This window comes from Fringilla coelebs, assembly GCF_963513975.1.
Source record: "Fringilla coelebs genome assembly, chromosome: 3".
Taxonomy (NCBI): domain Eukaryota; kingdom Metazoa; phylum Chordata; class Aves; order Passeriformes; family Fringillidae; genus Fringilla; species Fringilla coelebs.
In genome coordinates, this window is record NC_140030.1 from 63508793 (window position 1) to 63521449 (window position 12657).

Below are 12657 nucleotides of genomic sequence, written 5' to 3' on the forward strand. Positions count from 1 at the left end.
TAAGAGGCTTTTACAAATGTGATTTCCTGCGCTTAAAACCAAAAATACTAACTGATAATAATTTAAAAATATTTTGTTGCCAGGCTTTAACTGAGAAATCCACATTCCCTGATTTATTAAGAAGACCTTAGGAAACTTTGAAAGGAAAGCTCTCCAGCTTGTAAACACCCATTCCAAATTCAACCAAGGTACATCCACCTTTGTCTTTCTGTCAATACATGCATTATTGATTGCATTCACTACTAAGCAACAGCTCATATCTTCAGTACAAAAGAGATTCCTTAAAATTTTCATGAAACACAAATATTTCAGCTGCTGCTTTGGAGAAAAATATTACCAGATCATTTTAAACATCTTTGTATCCTTTTTAGGAACTTGATTCGTAGTTTGGGGGTTTTTGTCTCTTGAAAATTGGAGAAAGGAGAAAGATGAAGACTCTATAATAGGGGCTGTGAAGAGAACCAGCTCTCCTAAGCCACTAAGTAGGGAAGTTTAATTCCTTTCTGTGCTTCACTTTGCTTCTGTGAATAGCTGCTGCTGTGCACCTGGAGAAGGCTTCTGAAATCTCCAGAGCTAAGAAGAGTTACTAGAGAGCTACGCTGCTCCTGGAGCAGGTTGTCACAGACCAGCAGGTGAGGCAATTATGGTGAGTAGAAGTAAAAGCAGGGAGTTAACAGAGGCAGGCTCTTGCTCTCTTTGCCTGGAGGATTTTCCCAGTGATATTGGCTTTGACCATTAGATGACCAATTACAACAGCTAACAGAAAAATGAAGCATGTCTGTCTTCAGAGGAGGCAATTGAGACTGTGAAGAAAAATAGAACAGCATCTGTTTTGTAGCACATCAGGATCCTGAAGTCCTGGGTACAAGACCCAGCAGAGAGGGAATAGGCTTGAGGATGGGCCATATATTAGGGAATGGTTGATCTGCAGAGAGGAGATCTGCAGATCAAGGCTTGATCTGCCAAGTAAAGTTTTGTTCAACCAAAATTCTTGTAACACTCAGTCAGTAGGGCTTGAAGGAAGAAAGTAACAAAGATGGATTTTGCCTTCTCAATAACAACTGAACTCACATATGGAAGTTGGCTATTTTCGTTCACAACTTAGGCTGGTAGGGCTCAGTAGAACAATGAGCTGCTAAGAATTGATTCCTTCTTAGAGCCAGACCAAATTAGCATAAATCCAGAGAAAAAACTATTGGTCCCATTCACAGGAACCATGATTAGTTTAGGGAGTGCCCTGGTTTCAGCTGGGATGGAGTTAATTTTCTTCCAAGTAGCTGGTACAGTGCTGTGCTTTGGATTTAAGATGAGAATAATGTTGACAACACACTGCTGTTTCAGTTGTTGCTGAGCAGTGCTTACATTAAGTCAAGGACTCTGCAGCTCCTGCTTCATGGTCCCCTGCCAGCCAGGGGGCTGGGGGTGCACAAGAACCTGGAGAGACACAGTCAGGGCAGCTGACCCTAACTGGCCAAAGGGCTGTTCCATACTGTATGGCATATGATCGGCATATAAAGTAGGGGCAAAGCTGGCTGGGCACTGCTGCTCGGGAAGAGGCTGAGCCTTGGTTGGTTGGTGAGGAGCAATTTTTTTTCATTGGCATTGTTGTTTTTCTTGGTTTCAATTTCTCTTCCATTTTGTTATTTTTCTTTTCTCTATGATACATCATTATTATCATTATCATTAGTTTAGTTTAGTTATTAAACTGTTCTTGTCTCAAGCCCCAAGTTTTATTACTTTTACCTTGTATATTCTCTTCCCCATCATGCTGGGAAGGGCTGGGGATGGGCAGCAAGCAAGCAACTGGGCAGTTCTTAGTTGCTGGCAGAGGTTAGACCATGACAGGAGTATTCACTTCCTGCAGCAACCAAGGTGAGAGCCGCTCTATCCTATGAACAAACTTCTGTACTCTACCTGTCAAGAAGTTCAGCCAACTGATGTGTGACAACTCTTTACAGGCAGCCTTATACCACTTTTTACATCATTCCATTGTGTCTTCCAAATTTCAAGAGGAAGACTTCTGTTTTTTTTTTTCTCCATAGGCTCTACTAAATGGGAGAAACTGAACGGAAAACATTCAGGAAAAGATATATTGTAGATAAAATGGAGATGGAGAGGGACAAAGTAGTTAAGACACCTCATGCTTTCCATAGATCTATGCAGGAGTTCAGTAGATAAAAAGGGAGATTTAAAAACCATAAAATAGTTACTGCCTTTATTAATCAATGCTTCAGTGCTACACATGCATGAGTGATCCCATGAGATCTTGTCGGAACTGGTAGTGATTAATTTTTTACAGATCTCTTATTCATTGAGAAACAAAGTCCAAATGACACTCCCCCTCCAAAACAAGAATTTGGGTAAGCACTGATATTTGCTTTCAATGTAGCTGTCATTGTGTTGACCAGAAGTTGTTATAGTTTATTATAGATCTTCCAACACCTGGTTTAATTGCCTGTTTCTACCTATTCCTGTCACAAAACCTCAGTATTACTCATGTATTATTTCAAAGAACACACAAACATGGAACAAGATTTGCTTTCGTTTGCCCCAACTGTACACCATGTTCCTCTTTGGGGTATACTTGTCAACAAGACTTTTTAACAAAAATAAATTTATTAAGCTGTATTAACAGTGGGAAAGGAGCCTGAGGGGCTCCAAAACTCTGGATTTTTGTAGACATCATAGGTAGGAACACGGATACTTTTGTTTCTTCGAAATGCTGATGCAAGTTGTAGCCAATCCTTGAAATCTTTAAAATACATTGTACAGTTTGCACTTTCTTCTGATTTCACTTCCCGCTTCTCAGTTTCATTATTTTTTTCATGTTTCTCTTGTCATTCATTTAAAAAAGAAAAAGAAAAGGAGAAATGATAAAAAAATGTAAAAAACCAAAACAGGATCAAACCTAGGAACATACACTTCATAATGAGAAAAAAAAATAAGATTCTTGAATCACATGTAGTTGTGGTTTATGCTGCAGCTGCCTGCCCCATTCCTGCCTCAGATATGTCTGCTCCTCACTAGAGTAAGCTGTAGGCACTTAACCTCAGGGGTCTACAGCCTGGCAGAAAAGAGCAAGAAAAGATTAATTTGGTGCCAGGTTTGCCTTCATGAATGTGATTATAAACTACTGGTCTGCAGGTGCTCCTGCACAAACAGAGCAGCTGAGCCATGCCTGCCCTGGGAAGGGGAAGCTTGCAAAGACGCAGTGAGCTCCATGGAGAGGGGCAAGAGCCGCTGCTGCTGTAACAAGCTTGGCCATGTCCTCTTAGGAACCAGACCCCTGCCCTGTACCAACCACAACACCAAACACTGCTTAGCTGTATCCATCACTGGATTTCAGGGACAACTGTGAAGGAGAGCTATAAACTTACCCGCACACACCCCCACTACGTTATTGTGGTATATTTTCTGAGCCTTCACGAATATAAACAGTTATAAATGCAAATATCTACCTAAAATAATGATATTTATGATGTCAAAATGCAAACAACCCTGAAGATTCACCTTATTATGATATTAATTTCTTCTAAAAAAAATATCTTGAGTCATTAAAACATGGACACATATTCTGAATTCAACTGTACTATCTGAATTTTTTTCTCAGATTCATGTATCAGATTTTTCATACCTCATTCTTTAAGTCAATCTTCAGGTTGTTCATACATTTAAAAAAAACTAAAGGAAGGAATAGCATTTAAATATTCTTGCTCAAATAAGGTCTTCGACTGGATAGCATCATTTTTAGCCACTGCATGAGTAGTAAAAAGTACACAAGATGTGAAAGAAAAGCAGTTGCTCTGAAAAAGTAAAGCATTGAAAAGAAAGAATGTGAAGAAGCTCAGCTGTGGAGATATGAAAGTAAAATCTGTAAAAGAAGAAGGATATTTTTTCCAGAATTTTTTTTTCAAAAAATAACTAGATTTATGAAGATTAAAGTCTTACATTTTTAAAGCTTTTTCTAAACAGAGTTTCTACTTTCTGAGATAAGAGCCAGTCAGCTTGTCTGTTCCCAGCTGTAACTTCCCAGGCTACATTTGAAAACATTTCCCTTTGTAGATACCGGATTAAGTCCTGTATCCTTTGCAGATCAATAAAATAATCCCATCTATTTCTATGAGTTGTAGATATGGCTATAATGCTAATTTTTTTTCCAGATTTGTTAGCTCTTATGGCACATGGCGTTTTGCTTCACATTACACTTTCTCTCACAGACTGTACCCAACATATTGTGAAGGGAATCCCAGACTTGTCAAGATAGAAGAGATTCATACTGTACTAATCTTTTAATTCCTCCTTTTTCCAAGCTCAGAGTTTGAGATTCTTTCATTGTCATTTTTATTTGTGCCTGAAACTAAATGTCCTTTTACTGTTAAACTATAGTTCCTCACCAAAATGTTGGTGTTTTTTTTTTTCCCACTGAAGCCTAAGGGCTTCCATGGGCCTATGCTCTGGATTTGTGATAAAAACAGTTTTGATAACAGATGTTTTAATTACTGCTGAGAACTGTTTACACAGCATTGTGTCCTTTTTTACTTCTCACTGTCCCACCAGTGAGGAGGCTGGGGCTGCACAAGGAGTTGGGAGGGCACAGAGCTGGGACAGCTGATCCCAATAGACTGAAGAGTTGTCCCAGACCATATGGCATCATCCTCAGCATATGAACAAGAAGGAAGAGAAGACATTGGGAGTTATGACATTTATCTTACCATGTAATTGTTAAGCATTATAGGGCCCTGGCTTCCTGAAGATGGCTGAACACCTGCCTGCCCACGGGAAGTGGTGAATTAATTCCTCGTTTTGCTTTTCTTGAACAAGCAGCTTTTGCTTTACCTATTAAACTGTCTTTATCTAAACCCAGGAATTTTTTCACTTTCACCCTTCAGAGTCTCTTCCCCATTGCACTGAATGAGAGTGAGCAGCTGGGTGAGGTTTAGATTCCTACCAGAGTTAAACTGTGACAGAGCCCAACATAGTTGAATTCAGCCACATTACAGGGCCACCTCTGAAGCCACATTTTTCACAAGAACCTACAGTCCCACTTTATGTCTGATAAAACAGATGTTCTTTGGATTGAATACTGTGCAGGTATATTGAAACACATCAAGCCATGGAAAACTAATCTGATGTTCATTTCCAAAATCTGAAAAGAGAACAGAAGAAAAAACATTCTAAATATTTTAGAACAATAACAGTAAATCAATATTCATCAGTAGGACAAGTTTATTTCTAATCATTGTTTTTCCTAGTACATTGCTATTTCCTAAATATATTATTTTCTTGGGAAAATCCTCTCTTACATTCTTCTTATTTGAATAGGCTTCCTGTTGCTCATATATAAAACACATTTTGCTTATAGGATAACCTGTGCATTCTCTACAGGGTTTGTTTCTTTTCTTTCTTAATTCTTTATATCTTTCCTAATCTGTACCTAAATCTGGAACATCACTCTACATCTGGTGTGTCCTGCTATTTCCTCTCTTGGCTCCTACCTTTAAACAAAAACTCCTCCCTTTTCTGAAAGTGTTTAAAAGGTTGATCCACCACAGTAAACACACAGTCTCCAGCTTGCTGCGCTTTTTATTACAATGTTTATATTTTAATTAAATTCATTCTTTGTTTGCTATCTGTAAGGCTCAGTCCTGCCTACCACATCTTAAAATTACAAAGAGTCTATGCGCCCTTGTCTTTTATACTGCTAAGTCACTCTACAATGAAAATAAGATATGTCAATAAGTTTAAATTAAATAAATGCTGGAAAACAATAGACTTAGCAGGCAACATGTGAATCCAAAGGGTAGATAACATAGGAGAAATGTGTTCTTAATCAGATTTTGGTCAAATAATAGGTGAAGAAAGACTCACAACCTCTAGCACAATCTTTCCCTCTTGCACAAATGGAACAACCCTGGCAACCTCATTCTGCAAAGAACCACAGCAACTGCTTCAGCCAAGCTCCCTGGCACACAGCTCTGGTTTGCAAATAATCCTAGAGGGCCACTACATCTTCCTTCTGGACTTTCCTGTGTCAGAACTAGAATATCCAGCATCTTCAAGCAACTCCTGAAACATTAAGCCTATAATGGAAAATGTTTGAAAGATCTCTAAGAAAGCTAGGTGGGTTAGTAGAGCAGTAAACACATGCCTGTTTAGTTAAATGTCTTGGTATAGAAACATAAAAGTGAGCTTAAGTTCACTTACACCTTTATTTAAGCTATCTCTATCTGGAATTGCATACTGATATCCTCTTCCCTGATACATGTCCATGATAAACCTGTCTAGAGAAAAACAGAAAAACAGAAGAACACAACTGGAAAAAAAAAATGCAATTACACTTCTGCAAACTACAGTGCATGCTTGACTCCAGTTTAAAGCAAAGGTGTCAGTTCTCATTTTTTTATAAATCAGTTCACCAGTTCCTTCTTGGAAGGTAACCGCTTTGAGTTCTCACATGGTTGCTCTCCTAGGGGAACCTAATTTCTCAGTTTCAACATGCCCAAGGCATCTCCTTTTCTTACTGACAAGACACAATCTTTCTGTCACTGACATCAGAGGAATTATCAGCACATTTGACAACAGTGATGTTCAGCACTGAATATAGCTATTATATCCACAAAAATAACATGGCAGCTTACTAAAAAGTTGTGAAAATAAGTACTTGGAAAGCTTTCATTTATGTAAAAAATATATTAAAAATTAGATTATATTAGTTTTACTGCTAACATTTTAAGAAGTGGCTTTTTAGGACAGGAAAAAGACCACAGCAAAGTCTGCCTGGACATATCAACAAGACATTGAAGAAATGATTGGCAGTATTTTACATCAATTATAGATAAAATAGTAAATAATTTGAAACTGTTGCTCAAAGAAAAGTTGGTCTTCAGAGCAAGAAATGCTCTTTAGATTTTTTTTTCTATTCTGAGAAAATTTTGATATACTTTTGTACTTTGCTTTTTTTTTATGATATTTCACTCTTTGAATGCTATGCTGCAAGCTTCAACAAGCTTTAGGAACTAGACTGTAGACCATTATCAGCTATTTAAAAAGTGACATAATCAAGTTTGAGCACTACCTACCTACATCTGCCTATAAGGGCTTTGTGGTTAGAACCCTTGACTGTTTACTAGAAACACAAATACCCTGACAATACTACAGAACACAGACCACATGTTTCATATATATATGTGTTTACTAATAAAAAAAAAAGTGGTTAGGAAAATGAAGGCCAGTCTATGTTAAAGAATATAAGTAAAGGATCTCTAAGTCCATTTATTATCTCTGCAATAGACTTTCAAGTTCCCTTTGTATAATAAAACACTTCAGTTCTTTTGGAATGTATCTGGTATGACTAGGCTCAATACTCTAAGAACTAGGAGTAATGTTTGCAATTTTTTTTTTTTTAAAGCTAAAAATCCATTTTGAAATGTCTAAAAATTATATGCAAACTTTAGCAAAATTTCTCCTGAGGTTTTTTGTTGTTTTAGTGAACCTGGTGCCTCTGAGCTGTCCTCATGCTCAGGAAATAGTGCTTGCCTGATTAGAATCTGCTGTACTCAACACATCTTCTGATTTTTTATAGTGAGCCTCTGTTCATCTAAAGGCTGATTTGGACCTTTCGTGATAAACTAACTTTTTTTGTCATTTATTATTGACACTCATAAAACCAGATAACCTAATACAACTCATGACATAATTCTTCTCACCCTGAGGCAATCAGATTGATATCTTTGGAAAGTTGTCAAGAGTTCTTTAAAAATGTCCAAACATCTAGCTTGTAAATTCAAGTTATTTTGAAGGGACCAGACATCCATTTCAATTTTAGTGGGGTAATACAAAAACAATTACCATAGCAATGACAGGTTTTTATCTTCCTTAAAATCAGAAAATACTGACAGTGGTAGCATAAGATACTGTGGCTGTTTACATTACAGTAGCACATTGAAAGGTCACTAACATAAAGCTGATAGATACTTCACAGGGTTAGGTGCTGCTTCAGAGTCTGAGCTTACAGTTTAAATAAACACAGCAGAAAAAGTCTGAGTTGAAGTATCTCTTTGACTCAGAAGAAGGAAGATCAGATCCTTGGGTATGGTTAAATGCATGCCTTTCTCTGACATTTCTTCATTTTACAGGCTAATCCGTAATTTGAAACTGATCATTAAAATTCAACAGAAATACCATTTCCCTTGAATTTTTGGGTATAATACCAATAACTTCAGCTCAGGGGATAAGACACCACATGCAAAGCAGATTGAAAAATAGTCTGTCTGACATCAGACATATTACAAAGAGAGAGAACGAGTTGACTTTTCTTTTCTGACCTTTCAACATCATATAGTATCTATTTTAAAAACAACAAAACAAAACAAATAAAAAACACAGAGAAAAGTCTTGGTTGTATCAATACACACATAAGCTTACTGTCCATTAAAGTACTCTATCTTAAAACAACTTCACTGGAAAATAAGATTTAAAAATAGCCTTTTGGTTTTTTGTTGGTTTTTTTCCTCCAACAGAAGGCGAGGAGGAGCATCTATCAATAATAGTCCATCTATTTTATAAGAATGTTTTATAGTTTGTTTACTGCATTAGACTTGTACCAAAGGTCAATACAATGCAGACTAGCAGAAGGAAAGAGGCAAGTACGTATTCATACTTGAAAGAAGGGCATCATGCATTGACTCCAGAATCATTAAATTATGGTCCCAAAGAAATGGAAGAATAAATTCACTATCTAATAATTCTGTCACAATTCTTTCATAAGGGTGCTGGGGGCATTTTTTTTCTTTGGTATAGACATTTGAAACATGAACATGAAATAATATTTTTACAAGCAAACAAAAATGTGCACTGGTCACTAGCAAGTGTCTCTCTGGCCACTGGAAGTGTAACAGTTAGAATTCTACTATTTGAAATATGACTTTAAGTTTTCAAGGATTCCAACAGACAACATAATCTAATATAAACATATGTCAGAGGAATAGGGTAAAGTTCCCTATGTTCCATTTCATGCCTTTGGTTTTCCTTTAATTTTGTAGATTTTTATCTAATAGGACTAGCAACAGAATTCAAGGTTAGAATGCCAGAGGTTTGTCTGTAATGCCTTTATAATATGCTTAAAATTTTAGATATCACAGCAAGGAGACTTCAGAGGCAGCTGAATATTAAGCGAGTTCTAAAGTTGCCTGTGAAATATTTTCTTCTTCACTTTATTTTTGAAGTTAAAATATTTGCCAGCAATTGCAGAATATGATTTATCTCACTGGCCAAGGGAAAAACCCACTGTCCTCCTAACATTCCTGCAAAAGAAATTGAAAAGTCTGTCTAATGGATAAATGACCTATCACTCCTCAGAAGGATTAAAGTTTTTAAACACTCTGATAAAAAGTGAGCACAAAGGAATGAAATCAATCCAAACTTTACCTTTGGGCCACATGGAAATTCCCAAATAACACACCTGCCGTATTTTAACACAGACTGTTGAAAACTTGCCAGCGTGCACTTTTTTCCCCCACATTCCTCCAAATTTTTATTTCCCCCACACACTCTTTCTCCCTGTCAAACACACACACACACACACACACACACATATATAGGAATGGGGAATTCTGTCTCATGCCTTGCTTCGACAAGCCAGAGAGTCTCCCAAAATTTGATTCTACTTAGATGTACTCCCATGAATTGTAGGGATGCTTTGATAGAATACCCAGCTTAAGGACCAAATGGTTTAATTTAATCAGCTGATTAGCAACAGCAGAGAAGGAATTTATTAGTTAGTGACACTAAACTGTATTCTACAAGTAGTTCAGTTGAAGTCAACAGAATGTGGACGGAATTAAATGTTCCTCAGTTGGCCAAAGCAAGTCAAATATTGAATGTAATTATTAACCTATCTGATTTCCTATTGAAATGAATATCAAGTGCAGTTTGTCTATGGAGCCCACCCTTCACTACACAATATTTGGATTGGCCCCTGTGTAGGATGTAGCAGAACACACTGAACCAATCTTTAATTTGAAGCTGGAAGGTAATAAATTCTTTGTAAAGTACATAAAGAGACATCTTCATAGGTTGTAGCTAGTATTAATAAAATCTTAATTACTTGATGACTAAAATGAACAAAAAAATCGTTTCCAACAGAGGCAATAAGTAACTGAAGAGTAAAGGTGAAAGATTAACAATGTGTTCAAATATAGAAGACTAGGAGAATAATGAGATAGATACAACAGAAGGATAGGAGTTTTGTGCTGGGTGATAAAGTACTTATGAGTCAAACATACAGCACTTTCACAACCAAAAAAATAAGGGAATGGGAGCAAATGCTATAGGGTATTAAGTTGCATTAAGAGTAATAAATTTAAACCCAAATGAGTTAATTACCCGGTTCTACTAGATGTTTATTAAGCATCAGTAGGAGTCCTACATTCAATTTGGAGTATCACATTTGAAAAATGACAGGCAAATTAGGGAGTTCAGAGAGAAATAAAAAATGATTAAACATTTAGAAAAAAGATCCCACAAGACACAATCTAGAAAAAAAATGCTGAGGGGAGACATGATAACTGGCACAATATTCAAGTGGATTTAACAAAAGGGACAGTGAGCAATAAGTCTTGCTAAGTCTTCTTTGACTGACAAATAGTAGGTGTACTGGAAAGCACCAACAAGGAAACTTTGCTTTAGATAAACATAAGATCTTTATTAGAAAGGTCTAGGCTTTAGGGAATGTGTCACAGGGAAGATGCTGGATCACCTTCACTGGAGATCTTCAAGGTTAAATAGATACCATGGGACCACAATGTTTCAGGGTGCTCTAGTCTTGTGACATTGCAGGGAACAGAGTTGTTGGCTTAAGACATCCATAGTGAGCCAAGTCTTTCATGTGTCTTTATATGAATGTGGATATGCAAATACACACCTGAATACTGCACAGCTCTATATGGAGGAGTATTTGTGATGGATAATCCTTCTGTTATGACACATATGCACTATCCAATATCTCATAAGTGAATATGCAATAAATGTCATAACAGGGACTGGTCATTTTTTATACAGAATGGATTTTCTCCTTTCATTGTTCTCCAGACTGAAATGCTTTTTACTTGACAGCTGTGCAGTGCAGAAACTGCTTAAAGGGTGGGGATCAGAGAAATACAGAAGATGGTTTAAGTTTCACCAACTTCCAAGCTCTGCTGACAAATGGCATATCTAGACACAGGCTCTGAACTAGAATTTTGCATTTGAGCAACCTTTGTAGATCTGCCTTCCCTTTTTTTTTTTACAGACTGCATCTGTATTAAAATTCACGGCAGAACTGCACTTAAAAGGCTGTTAACTCTTAGAGGGTTGGGGATGAGGCTTCCAGAAAGGATTGGCTTATGCATGGCTGAAAGGATAGGAATGCCACAGCCACCTCCCCATGGCTTCTTCAGTCTAGTTACTTTTCTATTTTTTCATAGAGAGGGAAAGGCCCACTTACACTTAAGAATATTCTTTATTTAGAGTCTGTTGCTGGCAAATGGGTTGGCTGGCAAATGGGTTATCTACCTTATTCTCAGTCTAGGAAAGTGGTATCTCAATGTATACAATTGTGCTGCTAATAAGGACTCTCGCTGGCAGGAAAAAAGATAAGATTGAGTGGTATCTGCCAAAAACAGCTTTACTCTAAAACCCCTGCCTCAAAACCACTTGTTATTGCATTCTTGGAAAGCACAAAATGTGAAGGACCATTCTACAAATACCAGATATCTGACTCCTTTCCATGAATGTTTGCTATCATCTGAAATAGCAGACAGACAGGATAATTGAGGTGGCCCAGTAGGGTAGTGGTCTATGGGGCCATATGGGATCCACCCAAGAGGACTGATGGAGTTGGTAAAAGGGCTCACCAAACCACTCTACCATTTACCAGAAGTCCTGGCTCACCATAGAGGTCCCAGGTGACTGCCTGTAAGCTACCAAGTGTGATGGCCATCTAAAGAGGGGCCAGAGGGAGGATCTGGGGAACTACAAGCCCCAGACAAAGGATTGACCAGCCTAATGTCCTTCTATGACAAGGTGACCTGTCTAGCAGATGAGGGAAAGGCTTTGGGTGCCAACTAGCTAGAGTTTAGTATCCTGGATGGTATCAGGAGTACTGTGGGCAATGGAGCTCAGAGATTGTTCTCCTGTTCTTGGTGAGACTGCCTCTTGAATCCTGTGTTCGGTGTTGGGCTCCTTACTACAAGAAAGACATGGGGGTGCTGGAGTGTGTACCAAGAGCAATAGAGCAGATGGAGTTTGGAGCACACAGGTCTCCCTTATCAGTTTCTACAACCCCCCGAAAGGAGGGTGTAGCCAGGTGGGGGTTGGCCTCTTCTCACACCTAACAAGTGATAGGACAAGAGGAAACAGCATCAAGTTGCACCAGGAGAGGTTTAGATTGGATATGAAGGAAAAATTTATTCACAGAAAGGGTTGTCAGGGACTAGAACAGGCTGCCCAGGGATGTGGTGAAATCACCCTCCTGGAGGTATTTAAAAAATGTGCAAATGGAGCACTTAGGGGCATAATTTAGTGGTGGCCTTGGCAGTGCTAGATTTATGGTTGATCTATGATTTATGGTTGATCTATGATCTTGAACAATTCCAACCTAAATTGGATCTGTTGATGAGA